Below are 9,916 nucleotides of genomic sequence, written 5' to 3' on the forward strand. Positions count from 1 at the left end.
TTTTACATTTCATTAAAAATGAATTTGGCATTATTTAGCTATTTCCCTATGAATTATTTAATTAGATAAAGAAAAAAATTAGGAAATAGTACTGTTTATTACGGAATAATGTAGGAAGTTCTACAGAACTATATTCTTTCGCGTCATTGCACATTGTATCCGGCAAACTACTAGGTCCTCGTATTCTTCCGCAAATCCGTAAACATCTGTCTGATTTGAAACGAAATCCAAAATGGCTGCGCCATGAGGTTAACTTGTATGGTTATTTTTTGTTGCATGAAAGGTAAGTTCAGTTGCAATACTTGTATGTTTACTTTTTTTGCTTTTCGAATTTATGTCATTTTGACAGTTAAATGTTTCACAGCTTTATGAATTGTTACCATTCTGTCGTGAATTACGTGTATCTCAATGGCTGGCTGTCTTTTCAAATATCTAATTTGCCCTGCTATCCAAATGTTTATGACTGAATTTTTTTAGTCAAGTTTATGCATTCAGTTTCAAAATAATATGTGTGATCAGATTGCTTATTATTTTATTGCAGCAATAAATTTATGTTAAATAGTTTGAACAATTGTATAAAAATAAGAGTTTGCATTGTTTTGTCCAAAATATGTATGGTTGAAACGTTATCTTAATCTAGTTTGTAATTCAAGTTTTTTTGGGGGAACTGTTCTGTTATTGGGACCAGAATCGGAAATGTATGAACCTGTGTTCGTAAGTATGTGCATAGATGTGTATATGTAGACACACAAACATACAAATATACAAGCATACATAAATACAATTCTGAACCCGATCCTGATAACAGAACAGTACCTTTTTTTAATCTTTTTTGAATATTTTATAAAAGGATTAAGCATTTTTCAAACTGCATATCATTTTAAGATTCGACTTGCAGGAAGACAAACATGGTCATTCAATCAAATGCTTATGATTGCTTTTAACATTTTCTCATAAATATTGTTTGCATTTTTATTGTATTTTAGATACTTTAGTTATGTAAAGTGAACGTGAGAATATTATTAGGAAAGCTGAAGAATATGAATAGCTACCATAATACATGTATTTTTTCATCGAGCCCATTGTTTTAGAAACCAATGCACCATTATTATATGCTGGCTTATTTCATAGTTATATGCAGTTTAATTTTATGTTCATGTTACTGTAGTATTGTCATTATAATAAAAGTATTTATAATTTTTGTTGAATCTTGCAAGTTACCTAACATTCAGAATTATTACTACCGAATTTTACTGATAGGTTTTTTCGAGTTGACATAATCTGTCTGATAAATAAAATAAACTGGTGTTTAAATTATATGCATTTCTCTTAATGTTTCATTGAAAGTGAGATGGAAATATAAATGCTATCCAGAAAAGTGAATTCTTTTTGCAGGAAATAACAAACTGTACTAATGTTTAATGATTAATATCATTTTAGAAATGTCAATATTAAAGTTTCTCCCCCTTCTCTTCTTTGATTTTGAAATAATTTATAATAAAATAATATATGCATAAGTGTAATTAATGTAAAGTGTCATTCAATAATATAATTTATTTTTACTGATATTTTATTTCTTATCTGGGTTTTCTTTTGGTGTTAGAAGGAGGAAAAGAGGTTGATCTTTACATTATGGTAACTTGGCGTTTTTTTGGCGAAACTTTGGCGACCAACTCTCCTACAGCAACCCTATATTTTTTTGTCCCGCCGCCATTTTGTCTTCACGAAGTAAAGACATGTTTCTTTTCTTTTTATCTACTGAACACTTCTTCCAACAATCTACTAGCCAAATTACACTTATGCTAGAAATTTTATCTAACAAAACTGCTTAATCATGACAAATATTCACTGCAAAATTGGGAAAAAGTGCACAATACCATACTCCTTACGCGTTTTTCAAAATAACACATACACATAAACCATGTACACGCCGACTTATTTTTACTTAAAAAAAAAATCCCAGAATTGCACAAAAATGGCATTGCGCACACTCTTCACTATATCCATGTACACTGCTTTTTTCTCATAAATTAGAAAAATTTCACGAAAATACATGACAATTTTCTCAATCTTTAAACCTGGTAAAAAGAACATATATGAAATTACCTGATCGCGAAAAAGTATTTACCCTTTTCAAATATGAACATTTCCACATATAAAATAAATAAAATATCCAAAAACTTTTACCTCTAAATCATCTATTACATTATACACGTCACCAACGAATTCATACCGCAAGCATTACAAATACTTAGTATCAAATATTTAAATTATTTCCATGCATGTTTACTTCAACTTAAACGTGTACCAAATTCCTACAAACATAAAATTCACAAAATAACTATCATTTAATTAAAATATCACTAAACCATGTACACGTCGACTTATTTTTACTTAAAAAAACATCCCAGAATTTCACAAAAATGGCATTGCGCACAGTCTTCACTATATCCATGTACACTGCTTTTTTCTCATAAATTAGAAAAATTTCACGAAAATACATGACAATTTTCTCAATCTTTAAACCCGGTAAAAAGAACATATATGAAATTACCTGATTGCGAAAAAGTATTTACCCTTTGCAAATGTGAACATTTCCACATATAAGATAAATAAAATATCCAAAAACTTTTACCTCTAAATCATCTATTACATTATACACGTCACCAACGAATTCATACCGCAACCATTACAAATACTTAGTGTCAGATATTTAAATTATCTCCATGCACGTTTACTTCAACTAAAACGTATACCAAATTCCTACAAACATAAAATTCACAAAATAACTATCATTTAATTAAAATATAATTACATTCAAAAACACTACTTAAAATATAAATGAGCACATACATTAAATTAATACATACATAAATACCCATTTCGAACTCACTTTAGTTACGGCCATGGGATCCAAAAATTCACGAACACTGTTTCACACAACACAGAATAAAGCCAAATACAAAATTTCCAAATATTTTCCCGATTTCCCCCCTTTTCCGATTAAAGAACCGTAATTCGTCCATTAATATCACATGACATATCCCATGATCTCTCATTTCCCTCACACAAAATAATGCGTAATCGGAACTGAGTACTGCTCACATTATTACCAAAGGCCCAGGTAGTAAACCTTTATCGCCTCCAAAATGTCGCCAAACTACCAGTTACCATATTGTAAAGATCAACCGGAAAAGACTGTAATGTTTTAATTAAGGAAATAATTAAAACGTTACAGTCTTTTAAATAAGACAGTTACAGTAATGTTTATTGAAGCAATCAGTACTGTGTGATTGTCAGTGATTGAATAATGTTAAAATGCATTGTTCATAAGGAAATTTGCTTATCTTTGTGTTATAGATTTTATTTTGACACAAGCTGAAATTTGAATTATTGGAAGCACTTTGAAAACCCGAATTATTTCCTGAATCATTAATCAGGCCAATATATAACATACAAATTTTCATACAAAATTATTTCTTTGAGCATATTATAAAGAGCTCATTTAATTTTATTATTTGTACAAATTTTAGACAAAAGTAGCATGTAACAGTTAAAGATTTATTGAAGCCTACTTGTTACTTGTGGTAACAAAGAAGTGTGAAAGATATTGCCACATTAGCGAACATGACGATCATTGATGCTTAGTTTAGTAATTTAATAATATATTGAGAAATGCTGGGAACTTTCAGAAGTAGACATTTCGGAAATGATGGGCTTGATAAGAAATTTACATGGTTTTATTATTTATTCTTTAGTTAAGAATGGATTTTAGATGTTCATGTGAAAGAATTCTGTTTAATTATATGTGAAAGAATTGTTAAAGTTTGGCATTTAAAAAAATGAATTAATAATATGCAATTATCTTTTTATTATACATATATTACTATATATTTCTAATGCGCTATGTAAATGTCAGTGCTAAACAATTGAGATACTATTGTCAGGGCAATCTTTTCTTATACATGAAAAATTCTGATACTTTCTTATCATCTGCCCTCACAGCTTCAACTTATGCTAAAACAGCAAGAGTATGCACACGATAATAGCAAACTATGAATATGCATACCACACACATGTATTTACATGCTTTATATTTAATCTTTATTTCTGAATAGTATTCCATTGGATGAAAAATATGTGAATATTGACCCAATGTGTATATTTTTGTGTGTGTGCATCGTAAAATTTCTTGTTTCTTATAAAGTGCTCATTTGAATTACTACTTGTGAACAGAGCAGTAGATATGAACCATAAACTAACCATTTTGCCAATTTTCACAGCTTTGCAGATAGTCAGAAAGCACCAAAATTTGTAATAATGTTAAGTTTAAATGATGTTCTATACTTTTGTGTTAATTTTTCTATTCTATTAATTCTATTACTGTGTTATCAAACTTTCTGCAGGAATTTCAACTGGTTAAGATGTTATTACCATGTGGAGAAGAATTTGGTTTTCAAGCTAGAAAAAATTGCAGCTGAAGGATTTTGTAGAAGGTCAGTCAAACTGGTTTTAGTTAATTATAATTTAATTTTGGGTGAAGAATTCTCAAATTTATTTATCATAAGTGTCTAAAGGTCTTCTAAATTAAATTCTGCTTGTTTTTGAAATTTTTCATGACATTCATTCTTTGATTATTATTATTATTATTTTTTAATTTACTAACTTATATTCAGGCACATAATGTTGCATTTAATGCCATACCTTAAATATTGTAAAATGTTAAAATAATACATTTCACTTAAAAATGTGGTTGTGACAGTAAATTTTCTGTTACATTTAATCATATCTATAAACATTGCTATACAACATTTTTCAATAATCTGTATATTATTTTGTGCATTTCTTTTACATCCAAGATCTGGCATATGACTTGCTTTTCAAACTGATAACATGGTGTAATAATGTAATCTAATGGTTAAAGTTTACTATGGAACGGGCCAAATTTAATAAATTATTCTTTGATAGAAATTTATTCATGTGTTCAGTGTGTCTCATCTCTTTAAATTGCTAAAGTAAATTTTATGTACTTGCATTTAGGAATTTTGACTGTATCAGAGTAATTTTGTTTCAGTTATTATAACATGCAAGGGGGAAAATCCATTCATAGCTCCGCATTTAAAATTAGTTAATTAAAGTCCTTAATAAAGAGGGATGTTTTGTTGTTTTAAATGTCGATAGAGTTTAATTCAAAAATATGCCACATTAAGGGTTACTTTTTAAGCTAATTTAAAATTTTCATTACTTTAACGTGTCCAATAATTGTTATTTTAACTCCGATATTGTAATAATATCAAAATTCCTTACTTTTTGATAGGTAATCCAAATGTAAAGCAAGAAAAGAAAAAATTAAAATCTAGAAGTATATTTATTTCATACCTCTAACAAATAAAAACAACACAAGCACTTTTTACTGTCTATCTGCATAGTGTGGCATGTCCCGTAAGACTGAGATTTGTATGGTCAAATCCATGTTTCAGTTAAAGGAAAATGCATGCACAGTCTTCTGATTTTCCCTTCGATTAAGGATTCTGTATATACTAGCATAAGAAATATAATAGTTAATGCAGTGTTATACATCAATATTTATAGACAATTATTGTGGCTATGTTTGTTATAATTTTGTTCACTGTAATGAATGGAGTGCCTAAACCATCATGCTGTGTAAACAAAACTCAAATCTTCATCTCTGCATACTGCTCCACTAGTGTTTAAACCACTGAAATGGTGATTATGGTAGAACATCTTTGGTAAAAATTTACTCTGCTGTAACCCTTAGCGAATCGTTTCTTTTCTTTTCTTTTTTTTTTTTTTTTATATATCAAGATCGTCACCTGAGAGGATCGGCACCAATTTCAAGGTGGCCGCTACACAAAACCAAAATAAGAAGTCAAAGACATACACAAACTCTGTGTCCATGTACACATCGACCTATTAAAACAGAGAACTGCACAAACTGGGCATTGTGCACTGCCTTAACTTTGTCCATGTACACATTGATCTATTTTCACTTTAAGAAAATCAGAAAGTTAAAAATATAGTTACCAGAAAAAATTCGCCACTGTCTTAACACACAGACAACCAAAAATACACAAACAGAGAGGAGTAAGTTACCAAAAATACATATTTCCTAACATAAAAACATTAAACAACAAATCTTCTAACAAAAATTAACACACAGAGACAAAAAAATAAATGAAACGTCATTTTTTTAACATACCTTTTTATAATAAATAGCATGTTCAAAATACAAGACCATACCACTTCCGTGCAACCAAACACAGCAATTGAAGAGAATGGTAAGAACCAAAAACCTGGGACCGTACAAAAGGTTTACTATTAAAAAAAGTAGCCCAAAACTAAATTTATCACAGCACGTTGGCAATATTTGCAGAAATAACTCCTTTTTATTGACAAAAAAAGTTTTTTTTTTTTTTTTTTTTTTTTTCTCAAAGGCTACTTTTGCCAACATTATCAACATTAGGGTTACCGAAAAACTTATTTGACGCAATGGGCTTCCACATTTCACAAACAACCAATACCACTTTGCGATTTTTTTTCAGACAGAAACCAAGGTGTACCATACAGTAAAGATTAGTCACATCTTCATTTACTACTGTTACAAGTACTTCTTTGGTAAATTTCTGCGGTTAAATTCAAAAGTTTAAAATTGCATTAACATGATCAGATTCAGAGTCATAGCTAGGGTTTTCAGCGCTCGGGGACAACTGAAAATTTCGCGCCCCCTACTGCTTGCCAAGGATGGAAAACATTTAATTCTAAAATGTTCTAACATCAGTTTGGCACCCCTTGGATTCTGCACCCAAGGACAGATGCCCCCCTTGCCCCCCCTCTAGCTACGCCCCTGATCAGATTTTATTTTCTGCACATAGCTAACAATTACTTATATGTTGTCAGATAAATGTTACCAGATGCAGTTAATTATTTTTTACTTGCCAATCTCATGAGACAAGTTTTTTTTGCTCCTGCAAGACTTTACTTTGTGTTGCAAAATAAATTCATTCTCACTCTTTTTGGACTTGCCTACACATTAAATTTAAAATAGTTTTATGAATAGGTAAGATGTGATTATCATAATTTTGTTTCTCTCTTTATCTTGGCAACTTTATATGTTGATTCAGTATCCAGGTTACCTACCAGTGGCTGATTGATAAAACTGCTCATATGTTCAGCTGGTGGTTTGAGTTTATTTTCTGACATAAAAAATTTTAAAAGGCATCCCCCATGTTTATTTTGCTATAATCGAAAAATCAAATAATTGCTACTCTGTTTATAGGTACTAAATGTTAAAATATTTTAAATGCTTCCTTTAATTTGCATTCTAATAGTCATTTGTTTAAATTTAATTATGAATTACTATATTCACATATAGTAATTGTGAGTGTTTTTTTATTTTAGGTGCTGTGAAAGGCAATGACAGAGATCCAATTTATCAAGAGTTCTTATATACATAAGAATACATGGATATAACATTGTTTTTCATGAATTCAAATAAAATGTGATAAATTGGATTAATAAAAACTATTTTGAATTTTGAAAAGTGTTTTTCCTCTGTTAATCATAATATAGTGCCATAAATTTCTGAATGTGTTTATTTTTCATCCAAATAAATAGCTTTACAAAAATTTGTCATATTAATAGATATTGCATAATTTAGCATTATTATAAATATTTATTATAGCAGATTTAGCTGAACTACTTTTTTAGTCTCTTTGCAGATGAAGTCACAAAGGTAAGTGGTTAAATATTTTTCTGTATTCCCCATTAAGTAATTTTATCTGGTAAATTACCATTACTTATATACTACAGGTGAAAGAATAAGCTTTCCTTAAGGAAAGCTTATTCTTTCACCAAATGGATTTAAATTGCATCTTTAAAGATGCAATTTAAATCCATAAATGCAAATTTAAATCCAAAGATGCAAAAATTTGCAGATATTTCAAAAAATTAGTATACATAAAAAGTTCTTAAATTGCCACATATGCAAAACTGAAAATGTTATATATGAAATAGTTCAGAAATATAAATATTTTCACTATTTTTTAACTATAATTCACTGCATTTGTTATATATAATCACAGTTTAAGGTAGCAGTGCTTTTCTCACTGTGATTTCTCATGTATTTTGATTCATAAATACACGTACATAAATCCACGTATTTTGATTTCTCTTTTGAGACAGAATAAAAAATGAACTAAACATTCTCGTTGACATTGAGAGTTGAATAAAAGCTCACCTCAAAATAAAATGAATTAATAAATTTATGGAAAATTTTACATTGCATATATTGAGCAGAAAGAGTATATACTTAATGGAATTAATAATTGGTAGAGTTGATAGCAGAATAAAATGCCTTAATTGCATGGTAAACAGTAGATCTTTTGAAGTTTTTCTATGTTGCGTAAAATGCAGATTTAAATTTTTGATATTGATTGTCATATAAATGGCAATTACTGTTTTATTTTGCTCTGAAATGAATGGTTAGTAATAAAATTCTGGATGAGACAACCTTTAACATGCGCTAGAATTTACAAAGTTTAATTTGGTGCTGATTTCAACGGGTAAATTTCATTTTACTGAATTTTGCGTAAAATAACACCAATGAACCATTGCAAATTATTTTCAGAACTTCTTTTTTTAATCTAAAAGGGCTATTAGTTTTGAAATGTGACTTCATATCGTCAGTCGTAAACTTGTTTCGCTTTTCATTCAAAAAATTTAACATATTTACCTTTAAAATCTAATATATTATTGACTAACAAGCCAAGCTATTTAAAAGCATTACACACAGTTCTTAAGAATGCTTTTTTTAAATTTTTAATCTGATTGATTTAAAATGCATTTAATTCATGATGTATCTAATTGAAAACATTTTAATATTTCTACATAATTACATGATATATTTCTTCATTTTTCAAATATATAGAAGACATATAACTTTCTGGTGTCAGTATCTTATAAAATGTTTTGCTATTTCCACTGCCCCATCTGTATTGATAATCTATGCATTCATAAACTTTTAGCCTCTTTGCGTGACTGCTAAAATCTGAGGCCTTTCAGATTTTTTTTTTTTTTTTAATTGTGTGAGCAGAAAAATAGAATTTTAGAAGAGCTTCTTGAGTTACCTTTTGAATGATATAAAGAATTGTTAACATAATGTCAAATTTTTACAACTAAATATTAAATATATAAAAAAGCCTGCAGCATTCTCATGTTACGAAAACATATTTATTTATTCTGAGGCTAGGAATTGATTTAGTTTTAAAAATACAATTTATTCCTTTTAACAATTTCCCAACAGTGTCATCAAAACACTATAAATTCCTTACATGTTTTAAAGAAAGACGATTCATTTATGTAAAGATTATTAATTGGGTAATTTTATTCAATTTTTAATACAAATTAACTGAAATTAGAGACTGATTTTGTAAAATAATTTAATTATGAATAATTCAATTTGGGGGCTATTGGATGTTTAAAAATGATCAAAAGATTTTTAATATCTTAAAAATAAAAGCAAAATTTTCAGTTTTATTCACTGGAATTTTCCTCTGTATATATACTGGGATGTGACACTAAGCAGTTGAGAGTATGTATTTAAGAGGTTAAAGGGATGTTGTAACTAGTGTTTCAAATCCTCATAACATCCCATACGCTGTCGGTGGGACGTAGATAGGATGTCCTAAGGATATACTGGGATGTGGCATTAAGCGCTCAGGATGAGTTTAGGAAGAAATTGGGATATTACGGGATGTCCTGAGGATGTAGTAAGTAGGACTTTAAATCCTAATAACATCCCATATGCTCTCGATGGGACATAGATGTTTTTAGGATATAATGGGATGTGCTTAGGAGGTTTGTGGGATGTCCTGAGGATGTAGTAAGTAGGAGTTCA

General features: G+C 29.1%; 1 long non-coding RNA gene across 1 annotated transcript; it reads left to right on the forward strand.

Annotated features, from left to right (window-relative positions):
- Positions 1–208: 208 nt before the first annotated feature.
- LOC146997327 (uncharacterized) lies at positions 209–7,555 on the forward strand. Its single transcript, XR_015041336.1, has 3 exons — positions 209–283; positions 4,407–4,496; positions 7,420–7,555. It is a non-coding gene; the product is annotated as an uncharacterized LOC146997327 (long non-coding RNA).
- The last annotated feature ends 2,361 nt before the right edge of the window (positions 7,556–9,916 follow it).

The sequence above is a fragment of the Stegodyphus dumicola genome, chromosome 5, assembly GCF_044657685.1.
Source record: "Stegodyphus dumicola isolate Sdum_Otavi_A_Nest chromosome 5, ASM4465768v1".
NCBI lineage: Eukaryota > Metazoa > Arthropoda > Arachnida > Araneae > Eresidae > Stegodyphus > Stegodyphus dumicola.